The 19280-nt window shown below is 45.7% G+C and overlaps 1 protein-coding gene across 4 annotated transcripts in view; it reads left to right on the top strand.

The window, feature by feature from the left end:
• The window catches only part of LOC105687007, a 146636-nt gene that overhangs the window by 83190 nt on the left and 44166 nt on the right, over positions 1-19280 (top strand). Inside the window, exon 1 of one of the 4 annotated variants that reach the window (XM_048648957.1) lies at positions 11523-11823. The exons of 2 other annotated variants lie outside the window; for them this stretch is intronic. The gene's annotated coding sequence lies outside the window, so the exon portion shown is untranslated. Of the gene's footprint in view, positions 1-11522; positions 11824-14583; positions 14871-19280 lie in introns of those variants that run through there. One more of the 4 variants, XM_048648959.1, reaches the window with a different exon arrangement.

Below are 19280 nucleotides of genomic sequence, written 5' to 3' on the forward strand. Positions count from 1 at the left end.
ACAGGGGCGGACAAAAGTAATTTCGATAAGATATGAATACGGTGGAACATTTTTCAACGGTGTTTATCTGTCGCCTACGCATCCTCCTCGAAAGATAAGCCACGAGCCGTAGCGTTTCGTGCGGAGGCGGCGAACTTGCGGCTAACCGATCGCGATGTTTGACTACCGTGTTTACACAAACTCGTTCGTAATATAATAGGAATTCCGGAGATCAATTTTCGGCCGTAAAATAAAATCGGGGGAAAAAAAAAAATAAATTAAAATGAAATCGAAGAAAGCAGGGGAAACCGACCGCCGCTGAGGAATCGATCATCCGACGCGAACATCGTCCGTCAGCCGCGTCGCGGGTAAAATGGTAAAAATTAACCGCTGAACGAATATGATATTCGTGATTCTTTGGCGTGGACGAATAAGATGACGGTCTCGACGAAACACAATTTCAAAAATAGATCGTCAAAGTTATTCGCGATTTAGGATACGGCGAGGAGGGGCTATCTCGCGATTGTCCCGATGGTAAATTCGTCGGAAAGTTTACGTTCGCCGTAAAATGAGATAAAAGAAAAAAGAAAACCGAATCGGTTTCGCCACGGAGTTTCCGGTAAGGTGAAGAAGTCAGCTGGAAATAGCTGATCCGGTTCGTTTTCAGTTGACAATTTAAATCTCTACGTTTTATAACGTCAAAGTCACTCACTCGTCGAGATCGCGAAAGTTTTAACCATAAAAAAAAAAACCTCTCCCCCATGTGTGGTCGTCGGAATCGTTAAAATCGAGATCGAACGGAGACGAAAAGAAAAAAAAAATCCCACCATAAATTCGGCGCGTGTAGCGAAAATCAGTTCAGTCGTAATACCGTCGATTATTCGCTTGAGATAAATCGTAGCCTATTGAAAAAGACACTAAAAATTAGCTTCTGAATCGGACCGCGAAAAGTAAATCTTGATGCGATTGAACGATTGCGAAATGTACCACGTTTCGGTAAAGTTTACCCCAGACCGGCAGCTTCGTCTTCCACCTTCGTGCTGCTTCATGGCTAAATTATACGAGTTATATGCATACGTAAGAACGGAACGAGTATATCGCGTCTTTCATATACATACATACACAGTTGCAGCCGAGTAAAAGTAATAACAAACATCAAGCGAACGCTCACGCGTTCACAATTCTTTTCGAAGAATGCAATTTCTAGACGAAAGAAGGCATGGAACCAATTCCGTTCAACTTTTCCAACTTCCGAGTCATGTAGCCGCCATTTTGTCGAGTTGAAACTTCCGTTGAATGACGAGAAGAGAAATAGAAAATAAAAAAAAAAACCAACATCAAATGGAAAATTCTATAGCGATAAATATGACATATGGCCAGAGAATCGATGAATAGAGCATTCGGCATTATGTTACATGATACGGCGGGACATTCAGGTTGTAATATATTATTATTTTATTATAACACCTAGACGCCTTTGAGTGCGGTACGTCAGGTGGAGTAGGTTCGGTAGGTTTATACTTTAAGGGTGGAAAAAGGGCAGCGCGATGAGCACGAGGGTTAGGGGGCGTAACCCCCTCGGGGAAAATTGACGCCATATGCGAGAACCGTCTGCGATCCAGGGCATTGTAAGACTAACGCTGCGTAGCACGTGGGGATCATCAGTACTCATTGTCAGACACTAATCAAATCTCACCCCGTATCCAAACTCTGCAACCCTGACTCACTCTTCGAGTCAACCAGACTCCGGGCGTACAGCTCTGTACACTTCGATTTCCAAGCAACTGTTATTATTGCACTACCGGATTTGAATCCGACACCTAACACCACCACCACCACCACCACCGCCTATATGGGACACCGATTCGATCCTCTGTCGTGTGCGGAAATCGTACTTCGTCTATTTCGATAGAACTGTCTCATAACTGAATCGGGGATCATCGACGTAGGTATACGTATACCCGTTCGGGTTTGAATTTTAGAGAGGGTATTTTAATTCCTGGGGATACAAATGTGTACGACTTAACATGAAATTCTGCTACGGGAATTATCGAAACGCGTCGCAGTTGAAGGTAAACGCGCGATTTATAGTAATGCGAAGTATTGAAGTTTCGCATTAAAATACAGCTTGTCCCGCTCTATAACTGTATTTATCATTTAAACGTGAAATTCGCGACTGGTTCGCGGATTTTGTTGTACTCCTTTCGTCGATATCACGCGCTGAGCCGTTACAACGATGCATAACGTACGCTTTCAGTAGTCGAAGGGGAAAAACCCTGTGCGTTCAAACTTACCTCGCACAACGTTTCGCTGTAACTTTCATACGTATATAAATGCAGCAAAATTTATATGAATTTATTTGAATCGAACGTTACAAGTGAAACGTATATTTCAATCCTGAGCTTTTTTCAATAACCATTCGTCTCGCCTTGACAACAACTTCTTTTCTTTTTTTTTTTTTCATTTCTTTCAACCATCGTGCATATTACGTTTTTTACCTCTTTCGTTTCACGTATGTTACACCAACATCGCAGACGAGCGCTTCGATTTCATTCGTCTTTTGAATTTTTGTACCGTACTGATTTCTTTTCGTTACAGGTTTTTTTTTTTTTTTTTGTTAGTTCTCTCACAACTTTAGGGAATTTACTGAACTCAGTTACCCGCGTGACGAACCAGCTCAACCCAATCGTCGACGAAAGTTCGATAAAACGGAAAAGCGAAAAAATTTCAGACATCGAGCGAATCTTGAAGAACATTCTTCAACGTGTTTACACCCTAAATTTGAGATCGAGTCTCATAGCTTCTCGATTTTTTTTTTTTTTTTCACGTTCAAACGACGAAATCCATGTATTGCGAGGTAAATAATTTTTCAGCCTTTGAATTTCTGCCGGGAATTTAACCCCACGGAAATTCCTGAACGTTAGGAATGCAATAACGTAATCAAATGTTGCCTGTACAATACCGAAGTATCAAGCGGAACGAAATATTTCCGTTATACTCGCGAAACAACCGCGCGCATCACGTTCACCTACAAAATCGTCCCAAGGACTTACTTCTAGCGTATCGAAAAAAAAAAAAAAACAGCCCTCTCGTGAAAAAAGTTTGCGAAGAACGAAAAAAAAAAAAAATAACGAAAAGGAAAAAACATTTCTCCGGAAAAAGAACATGAGAAGAATGACAGAATTTTTTCCTCCATTTTCGTACGTAATTATTCGACGTACACGCGATGTACATCGAGATCGTGTATGAGGAGTGGAGAGAAAAAAAAAAAAGAAAAAAAAAAAAAAGAAAGATAGAAAGTATACCACAATACGAGAAACGTTGAAAAGATTGCAACTCCCATAACCACCCTTCACTCGCGGAGGAAAATATTAATAAAAAAAAATATAAGGAAGTCACGAAGCAAAAAGGAAAATTACTACAACGCGAGATACTTCCATCTCAGAAATGATGATGATCGTAATAATAACAACAATGAGAGAAATGATATTCAAACGCGGCAGAGAAGTAGATCGACTGCTTCGAAATGCTTGGTGGGCAAAGGAGATGAGCTCGTCAGAATCATTGCTACCGAATTGAGTTCTTCTTCCCATTTTCCCTCGTACTAAACCTCAGCTTGTAATGACCGCCTTATCACATCGTACGAAATTTTCAGCCTGTTTCCGCGTGGGGCACAAGGCAGGCACTGCACGCACTCCGTACGCAACGTTCCTCAGAACCGTCGGCGAAGAAAGAAACGATAAGAAACGAAAAAACGATTATCTCCAAAGAGAGAAAAAGGGGAGACGAGTAAATTAGAAAAACAGAAGAAAAAAAAAAAAAGAAACGAAGGAAAAAATGTTAATATTAATAATGAGCAAAGACGCGGAAAAATTCCTACCCTTTGCCAAAGGTCGTATTATTCGTGAAAATCTCAACGTCGCAGCAATACGCATTTCTACGTCGTGCAATTCCTTTGGATGAGAAAATTCAAGCTCCTATTACGTGAGTTTCTTTGAGGAGAAATGAATACAATGGTGGGAGTATAACGTGTATACGATGTACGGTTAACAGATTAAGGGTTAAATATGAAGAGAAAATCGATCAACGCTGAATTCATACGTACACGCGGTGAGTGGTAGATGATAGGTAGATGATGTGTTATAAAAGATGTACCGTACGTACATGTGTACCTGCACAATTTTTATATACCGCGACAAATGCACGGTGTCGTACGGGAAGTTGGGTATAAATAAGACACGCACATCGAGAGAATCGGTTGTTATCGACACGCGAACTACGCGGTTTCTAGGAATCGGTATAGAACTCGCGCGGTGTTCCATGCTGGATATCGTATATACGAATCAAACGTAGCCAAGTTGTTTCGCGGAGCGACGTGTATAGCGTTGTTACTTAATTGTTTTCTGGGTGGTGGTTCGTTTCAGGATAAAATAAGGGCTGCTTTAAGGAAACGGAAAGCCGGGGGTGGGAATTTAGGGCGAGCGATGGAAGAGGGAAAAATAAGCTGCACGAACGTCTTGACGTCAGAATTTCTGAAGAACAAACCGCCGCCGCGTCGGTTCTACATCTCATACCGCACACCTGCAGTAGTACGTTATTTTCCACTGTTCGCCTTCGATTTCTTCAAATTTTGGAGTTGAACTTTTTTATTTTTTTTATTTTAGATTTGGATTTTGATAACATTCAATAAATTCAGAAGAAGTTTAACGAGCGTCACACGCGATGTCGAAAGTCAACGATTTCTGAGGGCCTTCACCCTCCCGGCAGCGAATCGATGCTGGACCCAAAAGGTGTGGTAATCAAACCCTTTTGGTTCTCAGCCTCTGTTATAAATTATATTTGAGCTTAAATCTGAAGAAGTTGGTTTTTAGCACCGAATCTTTTTTTTTTATCGAGTAGGGTAAGGGGGAAACCGGTCAAACACGTAAAGAGAAGAATGGCTGAGGTAGGCGAGTTTGGAGAATTTTGTTACTTTTCGAAATAGCAACAGCGGCAGCAACGTCAACGGCAACGGCATCGAAAGGATAGGTGGGTGGGGTCGGCGGGTTGGATTAGCGAGTTTTAGGTTTCTTTTATTTTTCAACTTCTCATAGTTAGTTCCAGCTGCACGTTTTCCCGGTACAACTTCTACGCCTTTTTATTGGCTTAACTCTACAGCGGTGATCGTGGTAAAATAATCGACATCGGGGTGGGTCCACGATACATATCTATAGAGGTACGCGCGTCGCGACAACTTTCCTATAGTTTTATTTTCCCTTTTCTCTTTCGCTTTATTTCAGTCGCCCGATGCTGCGGAGAGACCATCGAGGTAACGTCCGCCCGTTCGCCGGATGGGTATAGGTACGGGCGTACCCATAAGCATTATATATCTATAACAAACATTATTACATCCGTCCATCCCGCGCAAAGTTTCTCAAGATATTTCGTGGGCTTTTCTATGTACGGCTTCCGTTCCATTGATACTCACCCTTATAGACTCGACCAACTTTCGACGCGCTCTAGAACCCGGCCAGCGTCGCTATTTCTCATTTTTCTTCCTTACCTGTTTCAATTTTTTTTTTGTTTTGGCCTTCCAGAAATTCGTCTCGTACATCGATCGCTTAGCGAACGGAATATCGTGAACGTACAAAAGCTAACCAGCGATAACGAAATATGCTCCGAATTTGTTTATTGTTTTATTTTTTTTCTCTCTCTCTCTCTTTTCTCACATTTATATTATCCACGTAACAATCCGTACCAAGCTCGTAGCTGGCTGCTCGTACAAAGCCCCCGCGTTTACAACAACTGCAAAGCGCGTTTGATTGCGATAAGGTAATTCGACGGGACAGGAAATGGCTCGAAATCCCTCCGGGTACAATTTGTTGTCCGCAACTCACCGACTGCGAACGTAAAACTTACTAATTCGCACGCAACCTGGCGTGCGGATAAATAAAAGGCAACGCCAATGGATGTTCTTACCGTGTGTGGCTGGCTGCACCACGAAATATATACAATACAGGGCATCCCGTACCGAATCACCCGATCTTAGCTCCCTGATCATTTCACAATCCAACAACGATTCCTCGTTGATATTTTACGACACCGTTGACCAACACTCGGCCCCGAAAAACGACGAAAACGATCCGAACGTACGACAATCTTCCTCGCGGTACTCGCGTACTTTTCGATACCCCTCGCAAGGTTTTTCAGGGACAGATTCTTACCGGAAAATCAATCGAAGTATTTCGTGATTTATTTCCGTTTGTTCTTTCGGCTTACGTCGACGTCGATCGACGTGAAGCGAGAATCATAGCCGCGAACGGGGATTGCGTCCGCTAGATTAAGGAGGGGGAAGGAGGGAGGAGGGTGGAGGGAGGAGGGAGGAGGGAGTCGCTTCGGCTGGACCAGACACAAAGAAGAGGTGAGAGGGAGAACGAGAAAACAAGGAGGGCATCGGTAGTTAATGAGTCGGCGTGGTCCCCTAGGTTGCGGTAGTACACAGAGAGAGAGTCTCTCCGGACCGTATACCCGCAGCGGTAGAACAGTGGGGGAACAAAATAGAGACAAAGAGAGCGAGGTGTATAACAAAATTGTCGAGGTAAGACGAGGACGACGATCCAAACTCCGCTTCGGAGGCAGAGGCTTATATATCTGCCGGAACTAATTGTCCCATAATTCACTCTCGCCGACGTATAGTTGTACTTCTGCCGCTCCCGGCCGCCTAGCCGTTCACCCCCTTCACCTCCTTCCTTCCTTCCTTCCTTCCTCTCCCCCTCTTTATCTCCCTAGACTGGCAAAATTTGTCCAAAAACCTCCATCGACCGAGCCCTCGGAACAAGAAAGAACTCCATTGTAATCCGACGATCTACGCTTACGTCGAATGCGATCATCTCCACATCCTCTACCGAGCGTGGATGTATGCGCATCGGTAATCGTGCGGCGACGACGTCTTCTTCCCCCGAGTTAATTGAAAGCGTCTCGATGATTAACGACGAATGTAATGAAAAAAATGAGCCTCGCATCGAACGCGTTTTCATACATCTGGTTGCCGAATGTCGTATCGGTTGTACGGACGCTACAAAACGCGTAGTGCTTCATCGAATGTTCGGAGCGATATTCTCGAACGTACGTTATAACGACTGGCGAGTCGACTGACGAGAAATTTTCTTTTTCACTTTGCACACGTATGAAAGAACCGAGACGGTTCCAGATCGCTCGAGATCCCCTTTCACGAGAAACGGAATAAAGAGCGAGGTAAAAAAAAACAAAAAAGAAGGAATACAGAGAAACAAAAAGAATTACGGTGAGAAAAAAAAAAATGTGGGAGAAGCGCGGTATCCAATGCGGCGTGACTCGAGTCTGGCAATTAGTAGGATTAATGGATTTCTAGCTGTAGCTCGGAGTTAAACGCATCCTACGTTGCAACCGACGCAAGACGAAGACGACCACCACCACCGCTCTTCTCCTTCCGCCGCTTCTGTTTCTGCCATTGTCGCGATTAGGCAAGCCTTGTACCGCCGGAGACACACTGCCCCGAAGACACGAGCCTGCGGAGGGACGCGGTGCCGGAGTACGTCGGGAACACGGAGAACAACCGGCTCCATAAATCAACGTAGAGGCATCTCTAGACGCCGTTCGCTCGCCAACTTTTTATCACCCGTAACCCGCGCTGTTACCCGGCCAGATGTATGTACGTCGGTTGACGACAATTAGCCCGATTCACAGGTGTGTTGTCACGCGAAACGCTACATGAAACCGGGATAATTATTACCGTTCCCTTCGAACTTTTACCAACCGATTTCGTCGGGTCGACAGCGTGACTCCCAGTGGCAAGTTTCACACGTGTTTCCAATGTGTGTATATTTACGGTACGGAAAGTGAAAGAAGCAGAAGAGCAGAGAAAAAAAAAAAAAAAAAGAAACAATTGAAAAAGAATGAGAAAGAAACGAGCCATCGGAGTGCGCACAATGCTCCTAAAATCCCGTGACGCGACCCGCTGCATCGAAGCCACGCGACCCCGTACGCTCTGACGGGAAATCGATTATACACGGAGTGGGTGGCGTGTCGAAAAAAGACAACCGAAGGCAAACAAATTTTAGTATAGATCGTACGTGTGACTGCTCGGCGTGGGTGTTGAAAACACGGATATTGCATCATTATGTCATACTACTTCGGCAGCGGCTTCCGAGGAGGTCCGAAGAAAGCTTTCCGAGGGTTACGAGCGAGAGATTTCGATTGACGTGTGCGACGACGTCTGACGATGAACCCCCTCGTAGTTGAAAGTTGGTGATTTTCAAACGAAGCGAAGAGTAGCCGATGGTCCGGACTCAGGAGGCGCGCGGCAGTGCGTAAATCTCGTGATTCGGACAGTTACGAGTTCTTCGACGTATAAACGATCCCGTTTAGCGGTGCGGCGGCCGGACTTGCGGGGCAGCGTGGGCGCGCGCGCGCGCGCGCTCGGGATCGAATCGGAGGGAAAAAATGTTTGAGAAAGGAACGGAGGAGGAGGAGGGGGATAAAAAAAAAAAATAAAAAAAAAGCGAGGGACAGAAGAAGCGAAACTGGTGGGAGAATAGTAACAAACCCGTCCCAGCTGTCGCGGGGTCGTCAGAAAGCGACCGCGTCTCGTAAACGGAGCGAGTTGGTATAGCGGCGAAACAAGAGAAATAAGAGTGGAAAAAGAGGAGCCGCTCCGTGATCTCCGGACAAGGAGTGAGCGAGTTGGAAAACGCGAGATGGAACGGGAGAGAGATGAGGAACTCGTGTATATTTGATCCGTTTTTTTTTTGTTTTTTTTTTTTATTTATTTCACCTTCTTTTTGTTATTCTCGCTTTTCTTTGCTCCTTTCTTATTTCTGCTTGGCAAATTCCCGGCGTGTTACACGTCACCGACTACGGGAGACGACGCCGCCGAGGAAGACATTGTGCGTCGAGAGTCGGAGTCCCGGAGACGTCGGAGTCAGACTTCAGTTTTCAGCCCCGGGGCACGCGAGGAGTCTCCTCTCCGCAGTCGCTCGCTCTTTCTCGCTCTGTCGCTAGACGCTGTAGGTGTACACGGTATCCAGAAGACGGTTTAATAATATCGCAGGACGTCGCGTTTTCTCGCGTACGCCGAGCTCGCGCACATCGAAAGAAATGAACGGGTGAAAAAAACGATGTTACATACAGAGAAATACATGAAGAAGAAGCAGAATAAGCAGAGAAGGAGAAGGAGAAGGAGAAGGGGGAGGGGGTCGTCGTCGTCGACGTCAACCCCCTTCTCGTTCTTTTTCGAGTCGGCGTTGACTCGGCTCGGTGACACTGTTGGCTAAATATATACCGTCGTTCAGTTTCCATCTCCCGCACTCTCTCTTTCTTCCACCCACATACATATATATATATATATATACGTTACATATTCACGCACACGTTTCTACCATCAACCTACATTTACTCGACGAAATCCTCCTCCCTCCCACACACGTTGGCGCGGCTCGTTGCCGCTTAACTCTGGCTAACTCTCGCGGCGAATTGCGAGTCGGCGGCGCGCCGCAAGATATTGGCCGAGCCATAGAGGTAGGTAGGTAGGTAGGTACGTGGTACACGAGTGTGCGTGCGTGTAAGTACGCTGTACGTACATCGTAGACGTACACCGTACACCCACCCACGTAGGAAGGTGTCGTTTCCGAAGCTGGCCCGAGGATAGGTATGTGGGGCTTTGTAAAGCGTGTACCTTATACCCCGCTAACACGATTCACGTCGTTGTCTTTCACCGAGTCGACTCCGACTGTCGCATTATATTTTCATTTATTCCCACATTATACTCCTTTTATGTCCCCCGTTACCTCGTATACCTCCGAGGAAATAATCTAAGTGCACCCCCCGTATCGCTGTTTTAGTTTTCACGTTGTACGCGCGGGACAAACGAGCTTTCCATTCCCGTTTTGACGTGTGATTTTCTTTCGTCGTTTGCATACAATTCGTTGATTTGGTTTTTTTTGTTTTTTTTTTGTTTTTTCTCTTCTCTTCGTTTCTTCTTTCGATCGCGAGGAGAACACCGGAGATGAAACGGCGATTCGTCGGACGAAGTAACGGGGGGGTAGCAAAATGATGAGCGAGAAATTCATTGGCGGCAGTTTAATACGTAAATGTATTCGGCGATGCGGGGTGGAGGATAGGTCGGTTATACGGGTCGGTATATGTATGGTATATGTACAGAGTTAACGCTTAGATAGGATCGAGGACGGTGTGTAGGTATTTTATTTAGAGAAACGGAGTGGTTCCCGGTAATTATCAACTCGACAAACAGCCGCGCCTCTTCGCTGAATTATAAAATGAAATATTTACCACCGGAGCAAATGTCTTCTTTCGCCGTTATTAAGCCGAAGATATACCCGTACACTCCGGTTTTCGCTGCAGATTCGCGAGGGTAATTATCGCCGTTGCCCATCAGCGACGCTTATTTTATCTATACATATGATATACTTACCTAAGACGATCGTTACTTTCGTTGGCTGATATATTACCCAAAGTCTAATCAACGAAATCTCACATTAATATTTCAACAATTCAAACCGTTTCTCTTATTCAAATGATTATTGTTCCATTATTTATGCAACGCGACCGAAGTAATTGCAGACTCGCGGTTGACTCAAGACTCCGTTGATAATCTAATTATCGAATGGCGCTTCTCGAGTAAATCACACCTGAGAGAAAACCTTTCCTCCCTTTCTCCGGAATATCCAGGAATCCCGAATTATTCGATTCAACCGTGACACATCGTTTCGCCGGATCGAAAATTCAGCGGATTTCATAATTCCGTACAAATACGCGTTCGCGTTGGACTAAAGAAAAGATAAATTGTCGAGCGTAAAAAAAAAAACAAAAAAAATAAAACAAAAAAAAAAAAAGGTGAACGTCCTATTCCCGCGCGGCTTTTCCGAAGGGCGAGCAAAACGAACGCGATTGTGTTACCGCTCGCCATTCGGTCGTCGGACGGTCGAACACGCGCGCGTGGAACGACACGGGAGAGCGAAGAGCGTCTATCTGCGGCTGGTATAATTAAGCTGACAAAGTTTGAGGGTCGTTGATGGAACAATGCCGGAGTTACAGGGGCAGTCGGCCGGTTCGCCGATGGAGCCCGTTGAAAAGGCAGAAAACTGAAAACTAAAATTCAGAAGCAAAGCGAAACTGAGTACACTACACGGCTCTCCCGTCGGACTCTTGTATGATTTAGAGCCGCACCTACAAACGTATCCCAGCGATGCACTCGCTCGCTAACCCCCCCCCCCCCCCCCCCATCTGCCGTAGTGCAGTAACGCGCTGAAATTCACTACCGACTTTTTGAAAAGAATGGAGAAGTAAATGATTTATGCGACGCGTTAGCGCTACCATTTCCACTGGCATGTACACCGCCGGACCGGTGTACATTTGTGTTATACGTACGTACGTACGAACGTGGCGCACACGCGGTATAAATAAATAGAAACGTCACTGTCCTCCGTGCTAAAACTTTCGGAATATAAAATCTATGAAAATCTCATCTGATTTCTACGCCGTGAAAAGGTTGAAATTATATCCGTCGCTAGAGAAGACGAAACTTTCTCAGACAGAAATAAATGTAAATGGAATCTTAATTCCCGATACAATACACGTACGGCGTGTATATACACGAAGCCTCCGTTCGACGGGGGACTCGATTTAATTTTAGTTTAGTACAGTGTAGCTCATACAGCATCGTTGTCGTGTCAAAATCAGGCTTGTGAGTCTATACGGCCATGCAACTCTGGGACGGGTAAAAGTTTAAGCGACAAGTGCTCCTCTGGCTGCTGCTGTCTCTTCCTTTGGGATATAACGGTGTAGTACCTGCTCCCCGCACCGTTCACGGTGAGCCGAACTTTGCCGAGTTGGTATTTAAAACACTCGAAATACTTAATAAGAAAGTTCTCCAAGTAGAGCTAGGGGCGCGGGAGTTTTCCCGACGTGCAAATATGGGGTGAGATAAGGGTGGGGTGGGGTGGAAGGGAGGGGGAGGGGGGGAAACGCGGGGAGAATTTTCTCGGCACTACGGTATAAGGAAACGTACCTACCCACCTCGCAACGGGACCGGGCAAAGAGGACTTTAAGTTTTCAAGCTATTGAGACGAGTATACAAGTTCAAAGTTCATTCCACCGCGGTAAGTAGGCTTGATCGGCTTGCGCTCTTCCTCATTTTCGCTTCACCGTACCTCCCCCCCCCCCCCCCCCACCCCCCCGCCCTTCCAAAGATTTTTCCATAATTTTTTTCATAAAAATTATTGTTTTTTTTTTCTTTTTACTTCCATACGTCAAAAATCCGTGCTGGGATCCCAGTCAGCTGGATCTTGAATCCAGTTTCTTTTTCCCTTATTCGCAATGCGTGGAGGCAAAAGAAAGGAGTTATGAAGAATCGAAACTTTTCTCTCGCCTGTATCCGAGGACCTATGGTAATTATACTTGTGGAAAAGTAATTGGACCAATCGACGATTTCGTCACGGCGCCTCGTCGGTCAGTCCGGTAGGACGATAAACTTTTCCCTTCGGGGTCTTCCGGTGAATACCGAACCGAGAAGTGAGTATCTAGGTACGCACGGTTCCTTAAACCTGGGTAAGGCATCTCGGTTTTTATTTTTCTTGTTCTTCTTCTTCTTCTCGGGCATCTTCACTAGCTGGAGTAGCGCGCGGGACTCGAGCACTGGGCTCCGATTGTCTTTAAACATCTTATCGCGCTTCGCCGACTTTCAAAAGATTTCAAACTTATATAAAGACGAGCGACGGGCGGACCAGGAGATGTCTTTACTCTTATTAGACTCGGAATTCTATAGAATTGCCCTCCCGAGTAGCGAGCAGACATCGTCCCCTCCCCCCACCCCCCGCCATCTCCTTATTATCATTGTTTCTATTATTATTATCATGACTATTTCCTTAGTTTCCGTCGTTATTTCTTCGTTTCGAATAAAAAAATCCACGACACAGTTCCACCCGAAGGAAAACGACGACTCGCGTACATCCAAAAATCGTCGCAAGAGCTGACCACGAGGTATTCTCGCGCTGGTAACCACGACGAACGTACCATCTTGTATAACTTGCCACCGTAGATATATCGATCGTAACTAATGAAGACGGTATCTCGGAACGTTTCCGTCTCATTGATCAGAGGTCGTCATTATGGCAGGTATTAAATGTCGAGGAGGGGTCAAGGATCGTAGGATTAGGGATCGACGCTCGAGCCCATTATTCGGTCCGAGCGTCCGTTACAAAATATTGCCCAGCCGAGAGTTCGTAGAGGATATTCGTCTGCCGTTGCGTTGAATCCGAAAAGAAACCGAAAACGATGGCTCGATTCACCTTCTCGCAAACAAGCAAACGTGAACCGATGAGAGTAATTTCGTATTCCAAAATTCGGTCATCAACTCTACGCCGTCCCCGTAGATCGTGACCTCAAGAAACTAGAAAGCCATAACCGAAATACAGCCGTTCTTCATTTCAATATACCATTGTGAGAATATCACCATCATCATCATCCCTGGACTCTTAGGGAACGACACGCAGAGCCGTCTGCCCTTAGGTCAAACAAACTGGCTTTTTAAGGCTTAACGTCCACTCCACCGTGCGTTCAATGCGTTGGGTCAAAGGAAGTATCAGCGCCATGGTCATACAGCTTCCCAGGTCCGGTGGATGTCGATGTGACCTACGCAGAATGTACGTACGTACGTACGTACCTGGTTGTACGACGCGGGTATATCCGTGTGTCGCTACTGGTGAAGCCCGACGAGTGAGCACCGTCATCCCTATTAGAGCTACCAACGGCGTGGCACTCTCTACCGCATCACCGCGTCGTTTCACCTCGGCGCTACACACGACGTGTATACGTACGTACGTACGTACACAACGGAGATGCATCAAACATGACTCGTCAATAGCCTCGGGCTACCGTGTTGGGTAGAGTGTAGCCAACGAATTCGTACTCGGTGTGGGTAGGTGGTGCGGTAGGCAGGGACTCTGACCATTCCGTACAACGTCGCGTCTTCGTAACCGGTCGTTGCCACTACCGGTCTACCCGCAACGTACGACGAGCACGTTGATACGAATAGCGGTCCGTTCCAGTCCCCGTGCCACACCGGGTTATACAGGTCCCCAACTTCGATACCTAGCCAGGAGTGGAACCTTCCGACTCGTTTCGCACGTCGTCGATGACGACGACGTACGAGAACCGACGTTGTTCTTCTTTGCTACGGAAGAGATTGAATCCGTAGTTTTCGCATGGGATTCGAACGACGGACGACACCCCCGGGTGGGAGGTCCTCGTCGACGTCGTTGAGGTCGAAACGCGTCGGGTGACGCCGGCTCGAAATATTGAAAAAAAATGTATCACTGTTACTCACCGGTTACACAGCGTAACGCGGTGGATACCGGTCAGTCGGTGACCATAACGTTGCATTGATGGGGTTCGGCCGTGTAACGCAATCGTATATTTCGTGTCTCTCTGTATAGTTTACAGACCGTAAATCCTCGTCGAGCTACACACGTCGCAATAAAATAGTTGTTATACTTCCGAGCGAACGTAGCGAAACTGTTACTCAAACTGTTACGCATAAACTGAACTTCGCGCGGTATATACATACAACAACTTTCTACGCATCCGGTGACCTTACCGAGTCGAAGAGATGAGGAATCTTTATTGCGGGTCAGGCGCGGCGAGAAATCTTTAATTTTAACGATGATGAAAGGTGGATAAGCGACGGGGACGGGTGTACGCGATTGGGTTTATATATATTCGTGAGCTTTGATAAAGAATTAGCGGGTTAATGTGCGGAGAACCAGCCCCGGTACAGGAGCGATTGTGATATACAACAATGGAGGAGTAGGAGGAGTAGGAATGAGTGAAACGGAAGGAGGAGCCGGGGGTTAGAGGGGGTGAGTAGATAGCGAGTACTTACCGACGTATCTGTTCCCTACGTACAAATGTATACCTACCACATATATATATACGTGTGCGCGTTGAGAGTAACGTTGTGAGTTACGTGCGTGCGGGCGTAGGTATATAATGGAGAATGGGGTCCCACTATGAGATATTCCATTACTCAATCTCGCCGGCTTTCACTATACTCCATAAAGACATTAGCCCGCGAACCCGGTAATTATGACGACAGCTCGCGTGCGCGGACTGACGAATGGAACGGCGGCGGCGCCGGCGGTGGAGGTTGCGGGATCCTCGTACGAGGGAAACTGACTGCGAGGGCTAAAGGCTGAAGGTTGAACGGTCGGGGTTGAGCACGAGGAAAGATAGTGCCCCGAGAAGAGTAAAAAGAGAGGAAGATAACGCGGCGAACGTTTGTCCCCCCCTGTTACGCTAGGCGTTTGCTTTAAACAGACAACCTTTCTCACCCCTTTTGCTACCCACGCGATTCGTTCTAATTCCGATTTCGAAGTATCGCGCGGAAACCACCGCGATACAACCTGGAGGCACGCACGTGATTAAATCGCGATCCGTTGAAATACAACAATAACAACAATTTGAAAAAAAAAAAAACATAAATAACAAAAAAAAACGGAATTAAAAAAAGAAATCAACGTTTGCCACGCCTCGCATCCCTTAATTACCGTACGCCATGAATCTTTGTTAAAAATACACGCGCACACGCTCGAGCTTTCAAATTAATTATAACAACGGGTAATGTGTGGTGTACATTCCATGACGCGAGCGAGAAGAAAAAGGAAAAAAATAATGAGAACATTGTCCTAATTTCGAACTAACCGAGCGAATTTCCTGCCATCGTGATCAAAACAAGCGAAAGGGATATTTTTCGCATATCCAATGACCGGATTATCCGATGGTTCTTCCGCTTCCGGGCAGGACGGAAGCTATAGGGTTGAGTAAACAAGCCTTGTTCTTCGCTGGCCAAATGTTGCGGGCACGAAGCGTTCTATTACTGCACTTTACTGCAGATGGTCTCAATAATGTGATATGCGAAAGGGAAAACGAAAGCGAAAACCTTTTTTTTTTTGCACACGGGGGCTTAACCCCGGGGTTTGCGGGTACACGGTGGGTACGTACATACATTAAAGACCGGCTGTTCTGAAAATTTGAAAAGTAAAAGTATCGATTATTTTGGGTCACCGAACCGGAAATCAACGGGATATGGTATACGCGCGTGTATAATGTTTCGCGATACAAACGGACGAGAAAAAAAAAAAGAAAAAAGGAACGAAATATTAATTGGAAGTATCTACACGGACACACGTTTGTTTCTCTCAGTCTAGCCGTCAAAATCCAATACCATCACCGCGTCGCGGACCGATGTTGGGTATTTTAACCGACGAAGAATTTTTCCATTAACTCCAGAATTATTCGGACAATTTTCTGCGGTGAAATTCAGTCACAGTAGATATATATATATATATATACATATGTAATTTTGGTTCGAGATCCAAACTCAATTTTGCACGTTCGGAATATGCGGCAAAGCGCATACGTTACATATATGTATGTATATATATACATAGAGAGAAAAAGGTTAAAATTGAACGCGCTTAAAAACCGTCTAGGTAAAATAAATCGCGGTGCATCTCTCGCTGTTGTTTTTAGCTTTTTTTTTTTTGTTTTCTCTTTTCTTTCTTTAATATTTTATTCCACTTTTTACTTCCATTTTCCAATTTGCAGACCAGTTTTAATTGAACTTCCAGCGTCTGCATATTGCAGGAGGTTCGAGGATTATCTCGGCTGTTTATTCGACCACCCCGAAACCAACGACCAAACACCGCTGGACCGCGGCAACGTGGTTCACGGTGTGCGTAAATTATTGTATCATATGCAGGTAGAATAGCCTGTACGTGTATCGCACGGTGTTGAAAACATGCTATAAATGTAATAGAGAAGCTGCCGCTGCCGCCCGCCCCCCTTCGTCCGACCGCTCCTCGGTGCCCGTCGCGTCGTTTTCATCCAGGTATACAATATTCGGATGTACGCGTGTACACCCACATGCGCCAAATTTGCAATGGTTCAGACACCTGAGACCCGACGAACTTCGTCTCGGCTATACGCTATCACTCGACGTTCTAAAATGAACAAAGGCAACCAGTTGTTTGCGAGTTCTCTCTCTCGAGAGAGATGCCGGAGAGCCTCTCGCGCACGGTGGTATAGTTTACATACATACACGGTATAACCCACGTTACTGCGGATGAAAAGAGACGGATGAAATCATTTGTAAGGAAAGGGAAAGCGGAAGGAGAAACGGAGAACAAAAAGCCACGAGTGTCGATGGTCGGGGTGCAGTCTGACACTCGCCAAGATATCGCTTAACGTTTTCGTAACTTTCTCTGAAACTGACAGCTCCCTTCGTTGTCCCCGGGTGTTGAGAACCCGAAACGTGAGCATTGTTCGATTTACAGTAGTAGTCCGTTGAACCAACACACCTAATTCTTACGAGAGATGTACGGAAAAACATATTTCGATCTTTCATACCCGATCGCATGCGTAAGTATATCTCACCATCGACCCTCGTCGCGACTCGCATTCGGCTCTTTGGATTTTCCACTCACTCTTCGAGATCGAAAGTAAATTAAATCTGAGATAACTTCTGTCAGGGAATAGGGTGTGCAAGGTTCTCGCGAAGAATTCCGGTAATTGGGTCATTTTCAGCGCTTCGAGAAAGATCGTCCGAACCATCCCCGTATATAATCTATCTACCGGTACGATTAGGTATGTAAATGAAATTCAAATTTTACCCACTCGCAATGCGCACACGGAGCTCCGTTGCAAAGAAGATTACGTATTGCGCTATTGCTGCAGTTTTTCGTACTCCTGCAGGATGACGGTATCCCGCAACCGTTTGCGTAATTCAGTCGCTGCGGGGAAACTACTGTGAAATCTTGCGCGAATCCCTCCTTCTGACAAGAATGACGATGAAGTGGGCGGCGTTTCACGTTTCTCTGGTTACGAAACTACAGAAACGGTATTTTGGTATACCACCTAATTGTGACGAGGTCTTTTTGTCTGATTTTCGCGTCCGTTGAGTCATTATTTAGTTTTAGGACAAGCGACTCCGGTGAAAATAATCTCGCATTAAAAGAGAAATAGGAAGAATTCGGTCGAGTGAATACGTTAAAGGGACGAAAAGATGTATACATATATGTATATACGTCTAGCTCGCGCGAAGAACGAGGAAGTTTCTAATACTGGTAGGTGAAACTTTGCGCTTGTCGAAATTGCCATCAACGTTGGGTAGTAACTCTGTAAACACCAAAGAGTCTGTCACGGTATCGATCTTCCACTTTCATCAACTTGTAATTCCGGTACAGCGTATATCATCATCCCTTAACAGCAGCTACCGGTGGATTAGAGTGAAAATTCTCAAATTGAGCGAATTGCTTTGACCCGGTTGTGTCTTGACTTTGACGGAAAATTAGCCAAACATCTTGGTGTTTCATCTGTCCCTGGCAACGCCTAAGGATTTACATTCTTTCAACGTTTTGTTCACGTTTCGGTGCCGGGCGGGCCCTGGGCAATTTTTCCAACTCTTTCCAAATTGACTCGTGCATACAAATCATCGAGACAATTAACTCGGTACGAATTAATTTGTCAACGATCGACAAACGTGGCGTTACGATATTCAAATTATCGGATCCAATATTTGATTTATTAATGATAAATAAATTGTTCTCGCTGTCTCGTCCGGTAATTTTTCAATTCACCATCTTTAAAGTGATAATATTTAATTACTTTCGACGAGAGGCGACCGTATCGATTTTCTCTCGACGCTCGTAGACGCGAATAGTCAGTCATCCCTTTTATAATATAATAATGCAGAATGGAACGTCGGTTGTTGTATTGTTACGGTAACGGCGATAGTTGATGTTACATGAATAGTATCGATATCGGTGCGAAGCGAGTGCCCGAGTATCTACACAGTTAGTCCGGTGGGTGGTAACGAGTAATAATTATACATGCAACCGAATCGAGTGGGAGTAGAGAATGGCTGTAGGTGAAGGAGGATAACCAAGGTTGAGACCCGAGCAAGAAAGCAAACGAGCCCAAACAAGGATAAGGAATCCTCGGAGTCGTCGTCGTCGTCGTCTGAGGGCAGACATCCCAAGGAGAATTGCTGCCGCTGAAGCGGGATGAGGATAAACCGCGCGGGGCGACGGGCCGAGCATTGTTTGCAGCTCCAGGAACCCCGCCAACTAAGAGAACCGAGCGTAGAACTCAAGCTGAGAGCATAATGAGCAGGCGGGAGGTAATGAAGACCGCTCAATCTCTCCACCATATGGTCTACCGCCGGCACATTGTACATATATACCCGATTCGTTGAAAATTCCTTGCCGAAC

This window comes from Athalia rosae, chromosome 1, assembly GCF_917208135.1.
Source record: "Athalia rosae chromosome 1, iyAthRosa1.1, whole genome shotgun sequence".
Classification (NCBI taxonomy): Eukaryota; Metazoa; Arthropoda; class Insecta; order Hymenoptera; family Athaliidae; genus Athalia; species Athalia rosae.